Genomic DNA, 18,322 nt, shown 5'->3' on the forward strand with positions numbered 1-18,322 from the left:
TATTATCTCCTCCCTCAGAGAGAGATTGTAATTTCTTGTGTTTGACAGAAGCAGCAGATGTAATGTGACGTGTTAAAGTCTCGATCATACTTTTCATACCGTGTTTGACAAAAGAAATCATGTGATGATCTGACTGTTCCCTTTGGCAAGTTTTAGCTGCTAAAAGCTGAGCTGCTCATTGGCTAGAGCTCAGTGATTGACAGTATTCATGAATAAATGCATCAGTATCTGCAGTTTATATTAATATAATTAAATTACATTTGAAGGTTTTCTATTGGATCTTTCAGAAGACATGTTCTGAGTATCATTCACTGGTTATTCCCCTCAGGTATCAGTTTAATAAGCTCTGAAATATGTGTCACTCAGCTGTGATTTGCCTTTTAAGAAGAGAAAAACCCTGAGCTGTTGATGTACAGTACTAAGGAACTATTGGCTGATATTTCATTACAATTTCCATGTTTTTGAAGCATGGAAGTGATTTTAAATGTATGTGTCAAGATGGTGTTATTGTTGTTGTGAGCGTTTCCTGAATCAATTGAAGTGTTTCTGAGAAGGAAAACATAAAAATTCAGATGTGTTTATGCAGCATCATCACTCTGATCCCTGTGGCTGTACCTTCATTTCATCCATACCTATGTATTGACGTGATATAAATCATCGAATTGTTATTCTAGGGTCTTTATGCTCCCAGCCGGACAGGATCTCCCACTGAGTCCAATTAAAACGCACTATGAAAGTCTGAATATAGATAGATTGATAGATTGCGGCCGCTGATAGCCTCATGAATTGCGCATCACTCGCAACCGCCATCTGCCCCTGTGTCAAGGTTCACAAAAGTTATTGCACTAAGGATATGACGGTGCAAACACGCCTGTAAAGTTTTGCAGCCGAGTGCAATTATTCATGATGTTTCCTTTGCATCAAGAACACAGTAAGAGCATCAAGTCCCGACCGACGAGGTGCAGAAGCATCCCTCCAAACTTTAAATGCAACAGACAAACCATTGGGATTTAAAATCCCAGTCTATCAGTGCTGTTGGTTGTTGCAAACACACCTCCAGACTGAAAAAGAAGATGGCATGATTTGAAGAGGAGGACGGAAGAAAAAATCTCATTCAATGCCTCACAATAGGAGCGGGAATGATTCATCGGGCTACGATAAGATGATAAGACGATTATTGCTGCATATTAATGCATCTTCAAAATGTTTGTGTGTTTGTAATGATCCATAATTAAAACAAATGAATTTACTTCCATTATCTTTCATTAACACAACAAATGGAATAGATTTGTAAACTTATTACATTTGCCAACATCGCAATGAACCAACAAGAGAAGAATCAAGTGTGTGCCTGCAGCAGCATCCTTGTAGTAAATGAACACAGACTTCAGCATGTTCTGAATCACTTGATCACATAAAAAGCTGCTCTTATTCACAAATAAATAATAATAATAAGAACAATAATAAAGACTTCCTCCTGTTATGGGCAATGAGCATAGAGGAGCAAACAAAAACAGCTTTCATACAAAAACAATGTAGAATTCTGTGCCAGCAGCTCTCATACAAAAATAATGCTTGTTGAATATGTGGTAAAACAATAAATAATGGAGAAAACACAAAAAAAAATAGGCCACAATGAAATCATAACAATGCATTGAAGTGCAACAGCTAGTGAATGCTGGACTGAATGTGTAAGATCAGGAGCTGTTACTATATCACCTGCAGTAGAGGAGACTCTGGTGTCCAGAATACACAAGTATCTCCTGGACCACTTAGAAATCAGAGGAGGAAACGAGACAGTGGTGGAGCTCTACTGTACTTTGTCACGTCCTCCTCAGCTCTGAACTCTTAGCGTCAGTGAAGGTCTTCCTCAGCAGATTCACTAGCAGAGAAGAAGATGATGATGAAGGGTGTCGTCCTCCCTCACTCTGTTGGTTTCCCTCCTCTTCTACTCTCACCTCTTGCTGCACGTAAACACAAAAGCCTTACATTTTTTAAAAAATATATTTTTTCTATTCAGTATCAAAATATCCTTGTATTTATTTATGTAGCTTCTTCTTCTCCTCAAGCTGGTGTTTTGAAGTGGTGGTAGTACTTCGGACGCTCCCCAGTAGCCTTGATACAGTGGAGCAAAGCTGTCCGTGGTCCTGAATCTTCAGGCCAAAATAAGACCCACTGTGCTGACCTGTCAATGAGGCTGGTGAGCTGCTATTTTCACACTTAGTTTTACTGATTTATGTGTTTTTGTTGGTGAAGCAAGCTGTGTTGAAGTGTTCTATACCAGGGATCGAACCGCCAACCCTACAACCACAGCCACCCGGAGCATATAGTAATAATAATCATAATAATAATGTAAAAGTACTATTTACAGACAGGTAGGTGGAATTGTTGCAGAGACGTGTGCAAGGTCATAACAGGTTCACTGAAAACAGAACGCATTATTGGAAACAATGTGGAACGATGTGTTGTCTGACATGCCTGGCCTTCGTCTGCTTGCAAATGAGACAGCGGGGGCAGGTGGCTCCTCTTCATCACACTGTGAATCTCGATCATGTTTGTGCACCTGAAGACACACACTGGCTCTCACGGCTATGTTGTGAAGGATGCAGCATGCGAATATAATCTGGCATACTGCGGAGAGACGATACAGCGCTGCTCCACCGCTACGATCCGGGCAATCAATATCTCACCCCAGATGTTTTTCTCAAAACAACTTTCTTACCCAGTAGCAAGGGGTTGTCATCCATGTTTTGCACCATTCTGTGGTTCCTAAAAATGTAGCTGTCATGTATGGACGTTGATTGATTATGTGTGCTTCCTGTTTCTAAAAACATCTTGTTGTCTTAAGGTGGTACTAGAGGGACTTGTGTACAGTCAACATTGGGAAAGCTGGCAAAAATTCTTGCTTTGTCTCCTCAATTTCCCGTTTCTTTTGGGGAAAAATCTGATCTATCTCGCCACTCACTCTACGAACAACGGCTGGTATAACATCCCACATGACCCTCCTGCTGATGGATGGTTGAGAAAACCCAGAGGCACCTGGAAGGAGCCTGAGGCGAGAACCAGGAGCGCTGACAGCACTTTGACAATGCCGGGTATTGCATGGCATCTTTGAGTAGCAGGCTCAATGTCATCGAGTATAGCAAGAATTGTTTGACCTGGCGAAAAGAAGAAGAAGAAGAAGAAGGCAGAGGCGCGACAGGAGGAGGTTGAAAATTTGTAAGATTCAAAATTCTGGAGTAATTGTGTTGCAAGTCTTGGCAAATAAAGGTTATGTGAGTAAAAAATATACAACAACTTTGTAGATCGATGACCCTAAAAAAAGGCCATTTGTCATGATTATCTGTAAGCACTAGACTGGAAAAATCAGTATTGGGTTCTGAAATTAAAAACGTGACTTTCCAGAAATAACATTCTTTCACCCACCAGTGTGCAGCTCAAATAATGCCTCCCACACCAGCAGATGTTTGTGCAGAATGTGTGAGGGCAGCTCTGTGTTTGGGAAGGTACTGTGTCACTGAACAGCCTCTTTTAAAAACCAAAGCTGAGTGAGTATGTACTGTAATTGTTTTTATATACTTAATGAATGGAGCGTTTCTGCTTGTGATGAACTAGTTTTGTCACTGAGGATACAAAGAACACGGTAATTAAAATGTATTAAAGATGAGGGGGTATTTTCATCATGTTAATATGTTAAAGGGAACGTATCGTGCACATTTCCAGGTCTATAATTATTTTCTGGGGCTCTACTGGAATATTTTTGCATGATTTATGGTTAAAACTCATTTATCTTATACTGGTCCTTTATGCAGCCCCTCAGTTCAGCCTCTGTCTGAAACAGGCTGTTTTAGCTCCTGTATCTTTAAAGCCCTGCCTCCTGATGAGCCCTCTCTGTTCTGATTGGTCAGCCTCAGGAAGCTGCCTCCCATTTCCGTTCCCAAATTTGATCTGAAATATGCAACATAAACAACACATGGAACAAACAACAAAGGCTACAGTCAGACGGCCGTTTGTGCGTGTGAACGATCTCATCACGAGGAGGAAGTAGAGCTAACTTAGCAAACAGAGCGTTCAGAGCAGGCTGAAGCCTCAGCTTTTTATTTCATTTTTGCATACATCCACCGCAAGTTTTGGAATGTTTAATATCTGACATCGTAACAGTGTAAAAATAACAGAAAATCACAAAAAGCATGAACTGTGCCGCTCGCCTTTTAGCAAGATATAAGATTCAACTTTAAAGGACTTTTAATAGCCTTCTTTCCCTTCTGATGTGGTGGAGAGTGTTTACCCTCCATACACCTATAATAACAATAGTAAATCCTGCTGCCACATGCAGCACAGTGTGTGCTTTCAGTCATCCACTCGGCTCGCTCCCTGCAGTGTGCCAGCACACTCAGGAACTTGTCAGTGTCATCGAATGTTGTGTAAGTGAGGTTGAGGGGTTTTCTGGGAACGAAGCAGTTATTTCCTCTGAGACTCGAGACAGATGAACCATCTGTTGACGAAGTGGTTCGAGGCACTTGGCAGTAGAGCTGCATGATGTTGCAAAAAACTGACATTGCGATATCTGTTTTCTGTGATTGGGGGGGCGGGGGTTGCTGAGCAAAAAACTCTGGAGAGACTCAGCAGCCACACATTTCTGTTGTGTGTTCAGGAGCATGGTCAGGTTGCAGCAGGCAACGTGTAGCTCATTTATGCTAACGCTGTGTCTCAAATCACATACTTCTGTTAGTACACTTTCATGTAGTACACTGTGTGCACTATATATTACTGGTGTAGTGCGAGAATTTCTACAGGGTAGTGTCGTCTCAAATCAAACACAGCCGTTGTGCACTTACCGGAAATGACGATCGCAAATTAGCATTAGCTAGTGTTAGCATTCGCATTTGCGCTACCAAATCATTACAGACTGCTAAATTAACCCAAAGAACATACTGATGGCTTATATCTGACAACAGTATAGTGGTGCTTGGTGCTAAAAAACACATGTATAACTTACATTCGTATAATGTGGTGATGTTCACCGTAGTTACAACGTACCCGGCCGCCATTTCCAGTTTGAAAAGTGGTCCCTCCCCTTCCGCTACGTAGCCAAGATGGCGACCATTGAGGGCGAGAAGTGAGTGCACCATCCAACCTCAAAATGTTAAGTGTAAGTACAGAAGTATGTGATTTGAGACACAGCATAAATTTGCTCGCTAACTTCGCGGCTTACCTTCTTCACTTTAATCAGCAGGTGACAAGCAAGACACAGGGGGTTGGATCTTGAGGAGGTGTAGCATTTATTCCCTGACAAATAGCTCTACATACACTGCACTGCTACACTCACAGCTATACTGCTAACATTAGGGCACCGACCAGCCCTGTGCCAGTAACTTTTTAGCTTTTAACCAGCACTGTGTCACTTATAATGGGAATACATGTACTCACAAGCCGCCTAGCATAACTGAAGGTCTGCCTCTAGCATCCAGGAGACATTATCTGTGATGATAGTAGTAACAGGTGATACACAGAGTCTGCACGCACAGACAAAACAAAAGTTGTAGCATCTGACTTAATTGCCCTACCTGACATCGCACATCCTGCAATGTGACTGTTGTGACATATGTACATGTCAGTGTCGATGCTGTAAAACTATATATTGTGCAGACCTGCTCAGCATCGAAGGAGAGATGCTGTTTGACCGGCACACGAATGAGGTCTTCAACTTCAAAACTTGAGCTGCCTCCTTCAGTCACCGCCGGCGCCTGCCGGGTCGGCCGCAGCGTGAAACGGCTTTAACTGAGCAGAAGTGCTGCCTCATGCAGGGAGATTGAGATGAAACTTCTCCACACAGTCACGCAAACAGTGACAGACAGACAGAGAGACAGAGAGAGAGAGAGAGAGAGAGAGAGAGAGAGAGAGAGAGAGAGAGAAAACCTGATCAACTGCAAAACTCAATACATCAGAACACGGTTTCCCAAATTCGGGTGTTTATACATTTTAAATTATGCTGGTGTCCTCTGAAGTATTCATATTTATTTGGGAACAAATACCTGATCTGAAAGGTTTTGCACAGTTTGATTGGTTGATCGATTAACTGAATTAATTAACTGAAAAGGCCAAATATTTACATTATTGCAGCTTTTTCCTGTTTTACAGTTTTGGACAGTTGGCGAGAAACAAGCGATGTTGGACTCTGAGATGTTGTGTTGAACATTTTTGACTATTTTATAGACTGAATTATTGGTTAATTGGAGAAAAAAAAAGACACCGCACATCAATCGATAATGAAAATAATTGTTATTTGCAGCCCTTATGAAGTTCATTAGGCTTTAGATTTCTTTTCCTGAGAAATGATCTCTCACAACTAGCGGTTCATCAATTACACATAATTAATGAACAACAGTTTTCAGTATTTGGTAACAATAATATATAATTTAATATCCTCTGGTTCCAATTAAATGTGAGAACTTGCTGCGTTTCTCTCTTTTATGTCACTGTGAATTATCTTTTGATAATTGAGCAAAACAAGTAATTTAAAAACGTCACTTTGGCCGCCGGGAAATAATGGAGGCAGTTTTTCACTATTTATTTTATTTTGTTAATTCACTTTATAGACTAAACAATAATTTAACCAGAAAATATTTTGTCTTGAGAAGAACCTTTTAACAAAGTAAGTATGAGTGTTTTTTTTTTTTACTCAAAACTTAGCAGATCTTTAAAGTGTTATAACTTCTCCCATCTGTTCAGAATTAGGAACTCTTGGATATATAAATGCCTTAACATTATTTAGCATCTGACCGTGCACAGAAAACATTTCCATAAATAATTTAAAGGCTTTCAGTCAACTGAAAGATATCTGACCGACATCTGGACTGCAGTATCAGACTGTCTGAGTATCAGTCTGCTGCTAGTTCCAAGTTTATAGACTATTAACTTGTCAAAGAGTGTCAGTGATCGGTGGTTATTTTGCTTCCATCCGCTCTATGACTCACCAGTTGGTATGCTGTACTGGATATGTATCGCTATATATTCCTGACACTGTGATCTCTGCAGAGAGGCGTGGTCGGCTCTGGTTATTTTGGCCTCGCAGGCCTGTAGTTTCCACTGAGCCACATGCTGTTTCTAAAGGTTGATGACTGTCAGGCAGGAAGTCCACAGCGGAGTTAAACTCTGCCCCCGAGGTGTCTTGCTTTTGTGTTTTTGAAGCAAAGTGCTTTTTCTTTTAGCCAGACATCTGCTGTCCTCAAGTCGCACATCAGAGCTATAATATCTGTCGGCAGACGCTGTAAGATACGGACGGCGAGGTCAGCGTTCATACACGGCTCTGAAAAAGTGTAAAAGCTCCAGCTCTTAGAAAAAGGTTTGAAATTGCAAAAGAGCTGCAGCAAAGGTGTGTATATATATATTTATGATGTATTTCTGCTTAAAGTGCAGTACACCTCACCTAATCAGCTCACTAATCAGACTTTATTAAAGCTGCTTTGCACTTTAAGTAGTAATCCATCTTCTTTGCTGGAAGCTTTTATTGTACCTGCTGTAAGCACCTTGTGGAAGTTTTAACATCACATTAACTGTACTCACCTAGAGCATTCTCACTTTCTTTACTGATACGGCAGCAGTCTAAGAAGTAAAAGTACTATTAAAACATTTAATTTTACACCAGCGCCTCTGAGAATACTTGATACTGGTTGGCTGACTGGTTAATTAATGAGTCACAACAGTGTAAGAGACAGTTCTCACTAATGTTTGTGATGGAGAGAGAGAGAGAGAGAGGGAGAGAGAGAGAGAGGTGATGTGCATCTCTACCAGATAACTAATAAATAATTGATCATATCTGTATTGCAGGAGGCACCGCAGCGCCTGTGTTCTGGGTTCATAGTTTGGTCTCCGTAGTTCCAGTGCAGGAAACAGTTTGTACTGGTTTTACTGTTCACTGACAAAGTTAGAGCCGCAGTTGTTAACCTGGTGATCATCACGATGGAGGATAAAATTTTCATCCCTCTGATAACTTTCCAGAGTCGTCCCTCTCCTCCCTATAGCTTTATGAACCACTGGGCCTTCAGACTCTGGATCTATTACTCAAACTGGCACTCCTGGGTAATATTTCACCTTTTTACTGGAACCTGTAACAGCACCCCCCCCCCCCCCCCCCACCCCCACCCCCCACCCACCACCATCACAGCACTCTGTGGGGTTGTTTTTTTTGATGCAGGGCTGTATTTGTTCTGAACACTCAGTGATGCTCTAATGGCAGCAACTGGTTCCCAGTCTGAAACCAGCAGAGTGGAGGCTGTGAAAGCAGCAGATGAAGCCCATGGTCTAAGAATGAAAGTTGTAATCACTAATACTGCCGCCACATGTTGTATTTTTATATTGATTACATATGAAAGTTTGTTGGTGAGGTGGGGTAATTACCCTCAGAGTTATTCGTTCTACAGATATTGAGTTGTGAGGTGGGAGAAACTATTTCCGGCATCCTTCGTTCCAAAAGTAAAAGTCACATTCATTTCTCCCATAGACATGTTTTTTGTTTTTTTTACGATTTAAAGTTTTATTGGCATTTTTTGGAAAAAAAAAATACACACACAGAAAGAAATAAGAACAATATAATACAATGACAAACACTCCTGATGTAACAGAAATAACAACATGTGCATACAGTTACAGTTGCAACAGTGATGCATAAATTAGTCAAAGTTTAAAAACTTAAATAGACATTAAATCATCAGCACAAAAGATAAACAACTATGTTAGAAAATATCTGGTTCTTTGATAAAAAGTCAACTTTGCAAACCTGTAGACATACAAACTTTGAGGTAGAAGTTAACAACGATGTTGCATTTTGGTAAGAAACATCCAGTAACCGAGCTCAAATCTGTTTTTATTTTATTACTTTGTTTGACAGGGACAATGCATATTAATAACATTTCTGAAAAATATGCCTGCACTGCATAGAGACAAGAAAGACAATCAACAATAGCATGACAACAATCAACAAATAGTACGACAGCACATTCAAAATGATGATCTACGTGTTGCTCACGGCGTGTTCACGCTATGTCGGATGGATGGGAAGGATCAGAAGGAGCATTCACAGGAAGTAGTATAACTGAGTTATATGAGGGTTTAAAATGTGCGTTGATAAAAATTTACATTACATCCATTAAATGTTGGTTTAATTAGATTTAATGACAGACTTTGATGTGAGGTGTTTGATTGATTTTCAGGCGCTTCCGTATTATTAAGTGCCAAATCGGATTTATCTGAGCTTTTAGAGAAATCCTAGTTTTGACATGAAGGTTATTTACAAGTCAGAAACTCATAATTACTGTAACTGCAACATTAAAAGAATGAATGTGGCATAACAGCAGACGTAAGATAAAGATTACAATGTTGAGAAAACACAATCTGCAGCTTAAATTAATAGGCCTTTTTTTCCACAGTTGATATTTTGACTCATGGCGGTAAAAGCACAGGTGGTTCCATCATAATGTCCAAGGAAGCCATACTGGTGACATACTGCAGTGTTTCCTCTATAATAGTACAAGCCTGGCAGGCCACCAGGCTAATGAGGACCCCCGCCAGGCCCAAAAATATTTTTTAAATGCCAAAAATACCAAACGCCAAATATCCATTCATTCGGAAATCAATAGCGTTTGGGAGCCTCTCGGACGGTGAATGTGAGCGGAGCAGAGGAAAAGGTTCAGACCAAATCAGGCGGTGCGGCGTTCAGCTTCAGGGTCGAGCGGAGGTGTGTGTGTGTGGGGGGGGTGTGAACGTGTTTATTTGTCCTCCAGAATGTAACCGCTGTGAAACAATCAGAAAATAAGGTTTTATTGATCTGATTCACCAGCATTCTCGCTACCAGCACTCCCTCTCTTCATTCACTCTCTAGCTCGCTCGACCACTGCTGCTCTCTCTCTCTCTCTCGTCTTTTTTAAAATGAGCCGGGAAGCCGACATCAATCTTTACTTTTAACGTTAGCTGTCGTAAGTTAGTAAGTTGTCAATCTTCCCATACCGATGGCAGCCAAGGCACATGGGTATTGTAGTATTTTGAGCTGTCTGGCAATAATAAACACTTGTGTCCATAACTTAAACCTACAGGATTGTTGAGAACATCATTGAAGTGAGGATACAGAATGGAGGGAAAAACCCAGAACCAGCAGCTGCCGCCACTTTACAACTCTATACTAGATACCACGAAGGCAAATCTCAGATTCACAAGTCTTGTAATGACAACTTATATTCAGAGCACAACTTTCATAAAGCCTAATGTTCAGTGACATATTTAATCAGACCGAGTGAGTGACATTTAAGAAAACGGACGTCTGGAGGTTTGATGTGGAAACTAATCAGAAGACACCAGAGTGAAAACTGTGACGAGTGTACTATTTCTGCCAAAAGTGACTCTGCTAATTAATTTTACACCACATGAAGGTTTGGCATCCCGAATATTTAAATGTCCAAGTGATGGTTGATGAGCTGCCGGGTTGGCTGGTGAAGGAGGAGGAAGCATTTGGCCGATGCTCGGTGTTAATTTCCATTCTCACTGTGTGTGTGTGTGTGTGTGTGTGTGTGATGGGAGCCGAGTGTGACATGACAGTCCTTCGTTACCTGGATACTCAATAGGACAGTCTGTCGTTTTCCATTTTTCTGATCGTTCTTCAATTTAAAGAAGACGAAGAGATTTCTCTAAAGCTGATGCAAACGATTCCTGCAGGAGTCCAAACATTAGTTGATTACTGACAAACCGTCTGTGTGTATAAAAGTCTGAAGGAGGAAGTGAAGTGTGATGGTCTGATGCTGTTTTGCTGGATCCGGAGTTGGTGACTTGCAGTCTTAAAGTCTTAAAAAGCAATGATTTAGGTTTCCTCAAAAAAAAAAGAAGGTATTTAAAAGTCTTACATTTCATTCACGGAAGTCTTAAATGTGAAATGTAACAGTAATGTTAGTTATAAAATTCTGTTGTGGCAGAAAGAGGCGGACAACGGAGGAATCAGATGGTCGAGATGCAGGTGTCAGATGGGGAATCTCACCAACAAGGTAGACAGAAAAATTCCAACATTACAGAACATGACATGCCTCTTAATACAGAAGACAGGCTGTGTGTGTGTATGTGTGTGTATGTGTGTGTATGTGTTCATGTTGCGTGACAAGTCTCATCCTGTTTTTGCCAGACTTTTTGGCACCCTCAAATTCTAAAGAAGAATGGTGGGGCATTTCTCAATTTCACTTAACTTTGGACTTTAACCAAATTTGAGCAGGCGTCTCTGCACTAATTGTGTGTGTGTGTGGTATTCCATCATTCCCAATATCTCCAGTTGTCTCCTGTTTTGGTTCGGTGGACTGACATGTTTGGCGTCGGTACAGGTCACCGTGACCTGGCACTCATTCCAGGTCACAGTTGCCTGACCTTCATTCTCCTACAGTTTTTAATGTGATTTTAGCAAAACCTGGCTGGAAAATCCCTGATTCTATTATACCAGACCTTTGACCTTAAATGAATTAGTTATTGTTTGAATTAGTTAATCCATCCATCCATTCTTCTTCTGCTGCTTATCCACATCCAGGTCATGATTAATGAGTAATAAGTGTGTAGGAGAACCTACGGTGGCCGCCCGCAGTACTAGAGTCAGTGTTTGGTTTGTTCAATCTGGGCCACTGTAGAAACATGGCGGTGCAACATGGCGGCTCCGTAGAAGAGACTCTGCTCCCTCTGTAGATATAAAGGGCTCGTTCTAAGCTAACGAAAAAACAAGGACTCTTATTTTCATGGGATTATACACTAATTAAAACATACTTGTGAATATTATATTCTATTTCTACCAAGTTGGTTCCTCTAGATGTCACTAAATTCTCCACATTGCACCTTTTAAATAATTAACATTTATTTCTCATTGCACTTATTATTCTAGGCATACTATGTGATATTAAAATCTAATAAAATCTTAAATTTAACTTGGTGAAGCTGCAGGAACCCTGACAGAACCACATGATACCTGTCGGTCTACACCTAGCTGGTCATCCTACAGCAAGATAATGATCCAAAACAAACCTCCAGGCTATTTGAATGCATAGTCATATCTAATTTACTGAAGGGAGAACGTCTCTCTCGTTTTACACTTGAGACTTTGACAGTCGACACATCTTACGAGGAGGTTTTCAAGGATCCACTTCATGCCAAAACAATGAAATGATGTTATCAGTGCTCAGCTCCTTCAGACGGGTGTAGTGTTCAGTAATAAATCAGGACAAATGCTAATTATTTTTGACATCTGCATCGAGCATCAAGCATCACAGGGACAGTGTAACGAGTAAATCCACCAGTGAAAACTAGACTGTATTAGTATCAGCTAAATGACTGTAAGATGACATCAACTTTATTAATTATTTATTTGAACATACAATAATAAATAATCCGGAATATTCCCAGTGAAAGCTCTAACAGAGGAGTGTGTGCTGTGTGTTGTAGAGCAGTTTCACTCTGTTAATCAGCAGTTTGACAGCACACATCTGCCACTGTCTAATTAAACACACACACACCCCCCCCACCAGTCAGCTTATGTTTGATTTAATCACACACTGACATATGAACTGTATTAGACTCACATCGCTGTCATTATGTGCTTTATGAGACCGTCTGCAGCAGACCGAGACACCCGCTCGGAGCTCCACGTCTCCTGCATTCACTCATCTGGGGGGAGTGCTGATGACTTACTTAACAAACTGCAGTGCAGAGGCTGAATATACAGACTGACTGTATCTTACTGTCTGACCTCACTATGCTGCGTCGATGCAGTTTAGACCATCTCATTAAATCTGTATATAAACCACTGAGGCACTGACTGAAAATGCTAATTGCTTTCTTGATGTAGCCTAGTTCTCTCTTTATTTATTTATTTCTTTTTTTTTTGTTTTAGTTGCTGTTTGTTTATTAACATCATTAAAGAAACTGTAACAGGGTTGTGAGCCTTTGAGGTCCCAAATATGTTAATCATGGTTTGGCCCAGCTTTTCAGATGATGACTCATCTCTAGAAACAGATCTGCATATGGATGTAGAATCTGTAGGACAGGATTCTGGTTTCCACTTTGTAGTGCGAGTAGTACTGACCAATCAAGTTTGCTTTGGTTGCATGCAGGTAAATAGTCTGTGTGGAGAGCAGAATGCATTCTCATAACCCACTGGCTATCATCCAATGACGATTTAGCTTTTTATTAGCCTTTTTTATAGAGATTGTTTATAGAGATGAACTAAAATGTCGTCTGGACAGTCTCAAGTTGCTAATGGGACTGTAAACATCGACCGGCGCTGAAATATCGGCATCAGACAAGATGGTCGACGGGTGCGAGACTGTAGCAGCGTTCTGGGGAGTAATGAATGCTTATTATGTCTCGGTCAAGTAGTTTTGATGTGATTGGTTCACTGTCCACCTCCAAGATATAAGGTTTGTTCTCAGGAGACTTGCTGGTGTAGAAGGTTTTATCCAAATGTGTGAATCAAATAAGCTTCATAAGTAGACAGAGGATCAGCGGTGATTTAAACGGACGACCGCCGCCGTCACATCGAATCAGCAGCTCATGACGATGCAAAGATGGCGCCGTTCAAGTGTTCAAAGTGACGAGTTGTGCAATATTACAGTATTACTGATAACGTGTGACAAACTCTCAATAAAGTCAATAAATAATATATAATGATAAAAATGTTGGAAGATTCCAGAGAGCTGGCGAACAGTGAGGCGGACCTTTTATTAGTTTTGCTTTACATTTGTATAATCAGCACATTTACAGAATAAATCATTTTTTTATGTAGGAAATACTTTATAAAATCCTCTCATTTAAATTCAGTTTAATACATCAGACATTCATCTCAAGTAAAAGTACATTTCCATCTGTTTCCTTTTCACTGTTCCATAAAACATCCTAACATATTAATGTTATAATGAAATAAGCTTCAAAATTAAACTAATTGCAGCTTCCTTGTCTGTAAAATCTTGCATCAGACTTGATAGTTTATTTAGATTATTACCATCAGATTTTAGCAAATAAAACCTGACTACAGATCTTTTTAGATTTTTAGATTTACATTTAGTCACTGGGTACACACTTTTATCTGAAAATAATGAAGCATTAAATATATTATTTGCACTTTAACTGAGTGACAGTTGTGTGTAAAGGTCTCATGTAATGATTGTTGAAGAACTTCGCAGATGCTGCTTTTGCCTCTTTTTCCTTTTTGCAGTTTATTAAAAGACTTGTGGAGCAGGAAGCAGCATTAATATGTAAAACTGCAGGAATTGAAATTAATATTCATAAAGTTTCACAATAATTAAGATTTATAGAACAGAATCATTTGTACACACGGCTGTTTGCATATTTCTCTCTGTGCGGAGACAGATTTCAATCATGAACCTACACAGACTTTTACTAAACAGAAAATTAAACCAACCGACAACAGAAAAAAATCTAAATTCTGGTTTAATTGGTTTGATTCTGTGGATGTTTACGCCGTGCTTCAGTCAGATGTGTTTTTTAACACTTAGAAGGACAAACTTGAGTTTATCCAAAAGTATACGAGGTACTTTAAACGGTCCAACAGTCTCAGTCGGATTAAACAACGAACGTTTTCACAGTCCGTTTGCTTAATTGACAGTTGTCGCAGCCTGTTGCTCAGCTCCGCTCAGGCTTCCTCTTCTTCTTCTTCTTCTTTGCCTGAATTTTAATTTTCTAACTCCAGGAGTTGCCAGATTGCCAGCAGCAAGTCCAGGATTAAAGATTACCTTTACTAACTTGTTTTTGTAGTCACAGTGGAGAGTAAATGCCCTCGAGCAATGTTTTGCTGGAATAGCTCACTGCACACGGGGAGGTGGGGGGGGGGGTGGGGGGGGGCTCGTCCCGTTGTTGCCTGGCAACTTCAGCTTTTTGAGCATTCAATCAGGAAGCAGAAGGAAACTTCAGATCCTCGTGTGAATTTTACGACACAAATCTCTCTGATAGTCGGGCTCTGGCACTGGCTTTGATATTTAGACTGCTGGTTTCCACTAAAGGATCCTTAAAGCTTTTAAGGTGGACGTATTTTCTTTTAATAAAGAGAGAAGAACTTGTTCAGAAGGTGATGGGAGCTTTGGGAGTAAGTGAAGATGGGTTGAATTAAGGTTGACATCGACAGACAGCTGGTCACTCTTTGGAGGTCCTACATTCCTTTTTTTTAAAGAGTAGTAAAGGTAACGGCTCTGTTTCATGTTGAAGGAGCAGAATATATAACTGACCTGGTTTGTTTGTTTGAAGGAGCCTCTGTCTCCTCTGTACTTAAATAGACGCTGACCTTTACACAGCGAGGTGTGAGTCTGATAACAGCGCTGCTGCTTGTTTGTTTTGAAAGATGAGTCCAGCTTCTTAAAGGACGGGTTCACAATTTTTCAAGTGTGAACAGTGTTGTGAACTGTTTTTCTTGCTGTAATCATTCCTCCTGTTCATACTGACCATTAGAAGATCCCTTCATAATGACCTTACAATGGAAATGATGGAGGACAAAATCCACAGTCCTCCTTCTGTGCAAAAATGTATTTAAAAGTTTATCTGAAGCTAATATGAAGTAGAGTTTAGCAGCAGAGTTTTCATTGAGTTTATTAGACAGACAGGATTAATTTGTAGGATTTAATCTCTGGTCCACACTCCGGAGCAGAAGGTGGCGCTAATGCACCTGATACACTGGTTGCCAACCGCCGTTATAAACCAAAAAGATTTTTTTTTTTCCCCCGAAACAGAGTGGTACATCCTGTCAGCCGAGGTGTTTCCCATCTGTGCAGCCAAACTTAGCAGCTCCTCGACGGACTGTTTCTCCCTGACGGTCCCGGTGTTTCCTCCGCAGGCTGCATTTCACTCAGCCGCCCGTCAGACCCGCTGCTTCTTCCCACTTTAACCTGAATAACAAACCGGGGCTCGGTGCTCCGGTTCGATCCACATGGAGAGCCGAGGCTAACGTTAGCTGAGAGGCTAGCGGAGCGTTAGCTGCAGCATGACCGGAGGGAAACACAACCAGCTAGCCTCCATTAGCCTCCCAGCTAACGTTAGCTGAGAGACTAGCGGAGCATTAGCATTTGGATTCAACCAGAGAACTGAGCCCCCGTTTGTTATTCAGGTTAAAGTGGGAAGAAGCAGCAGGTCTGACGGGCAGCTGAGTGAAGCGCAGCCTGCGGAGGAAGCACCGGGACCGTCAGGGTGAAACAGTCCGTGGAGGGAAGCACAGTCAGGAGGCGGAGGAGATGGCAACAAATCGGCAGAAATTGCTGATGCCGATATTTCATTTTAGAGCTTTTATTGGCCGATACCGATGTTTCAACGTTAGTCTTTTTTGTGCCAAAGTCCCTCTCTTTGTTACTATACTTGCACTGCAAGTCAACAGGGAAACACTGTCCGAGGAAACACAAAGAGGGAATTTGATGCTAAAAAGAGTGTAAATGTGTCAGATATCCACTTGATATGACTGCTGAAGCCTTTAATGCAGCCACACACACACACACTGTTTATATCTGTGCTCTTCTTGGCATCTTTCTTGCTTCTTTTCCCCAAAACTTGGCAGAAAAGTTGACGAAAATTATACAAAATGAGCACACAAGACACACAGAGGTTAGAAAGTGAAGTGCTCAGCACATTAATCCTTTGCTATAATTGACCTTGTTCCTGTAATTGGTCTCAGGCTGAGACGGTATTCCAGTGACCCACTTCTCCTGTGTCAGCTCAGTGTCTCCCCAGGGCGCTCGACACACCGACAGGAGTCTGCTGCTTCTCTCTCGCCAATTAGAGGTAGAAGGAATATTAATCATGTGACGTTAGAATTGGAAATTAGAGTTGCAATGATTCGTCTACGATCCCACAGAAAAGTAATCAGCGACTACTGTGACAATAGATTAATAGTTATAGTTATTTTCCAAGAATAAATGCTAAATATTCACTGGTTCCAGCCTCTTAAATGTGATGATTTTATGCTTTTTTGATGAATATATGAAAGTAAGCTAAATACTTTTGGGTTTGTTGGACTTTTGGTTGAATAAAACAAGTGATTTAAATAGTTACCATCAGCTGTTTGACATTATAATTTGCAGTTTTTGCATTTTTCTGCACACCAGTTATGTTTTTCAGTATTTCCTCTTTTTGCACATAAAGGTGTTTTTAGAGATGAATTGATAAACTTTTCTCCTTGGTTTGGTTTCTTTTCACACATAAAAAATTAAAGCAAATCAAAATGCGTCACTAAAAGCCAGATTATAATGTCCTCTCCTCTCAGGGTGTCTGGGGAAGGAACGAGAACAGAAAACACAAGCAGCTCCTGTCAGCACAAACACCAAGAAGACACAACAAACTTTATTGTTAGTCCAGATCAGACCTTTGATTAATTCTTCATCTTACTGCGAGCAACTGTTGATTTCACTCATTTGCGTCCCAGCATGCAAAGCTCACCCGACTCTCAGCTCATTGTTTATCTTTACTTGCTGGATGTGCAAATAAACAAGATCAACATACCAACTGACAGGGATGCAATATTTTATCGGCACGTCATCGGTATCGGCTGATATAAGCTCTAAAATGAAATATCGGCATCAGTCCGAAATTAACATTTTCTGCCGATGACGGTCCCGGTGTCTACCCCACAGGCTGCACTTCACTCAGCTGCCCGTCAGACCTGCTGCTTCTTCTAGCGGAGGCTAGCTGGTTGTGCTTCCCTCCAGTCATGCTGCTGCTAACGCTCCGCTAGCCTCTCAGCTAACGTTAGCTGGGAGGCTAGTGGAGGCTAGCTGGTTGTGCTTCCCTCCGGCCATGCTGCTGCTAACGCGCTGCTAGCCTCTCAGCTAACGTTAGCTCTGGCTCTCCGTGTGGATCCAACTGGAGCACCGAGGTTAAAGTGGGAAGATAGCGGGTCTGACAGGCAGCTGAGTGAAATGCAGCCTGTGGAGGAAGCACCGGGACCGTCACGGTAAAATAGTCCGCAGAGGAGCTGATATACTCAGCTGCACAGATAGGAAACACCCTGGCTGACAGGATGTACCACTCTGTTTGGAAAAAAAAACTTCTTCTTTTTAGTTTATAACGGCGGTTGGCGACCAGTGTATTAGGTGCATTACCGCCACCTTCTGCCCCGGAGTGTGGACCAGAAATTAAATCCTACACATTAATCCTGTCTGTCTAATAAACTTAATGAAAACTCTACTGCTCCAAAAACTTGGCAGGTTCATTAAAGTTTTAATGCTGAGCTCCTGAACTCCAGTCTTCCTAACTTCTTCCTTCATATATTGTCTTTCTTGATCATACTTAGTACAATCTATGCTTGCATGCATAA

General features: G+C 41.0%; 1 protein-coding gene across 1 annotated transcript in view; it reads left to right on the forward strand.

Moving 5' to 3' along the window:
• tmem65 (transmembrane protein 65) overlaps positions 1-18,322 on the forward strand; it is a 39,627-nt gene that overhangs the window by 8,361 nt on the left and 12,944 nt on the right. The gene's annotated exons all lie outside the window — the stretch shown is intronic.

Source organism: Thunnus thynnus, chromosome 15, assembly GCF_963924715.1.
Source record: "Thunnus thynnus chromosome 15, fThuThy2.1, whole genome shotgun sequence".
NCBI lineage: Eukaryota > Metazoa > Chordata > Actinopteri > Scombriformes > Scombridae > Thunnus > Thunnus thynnus.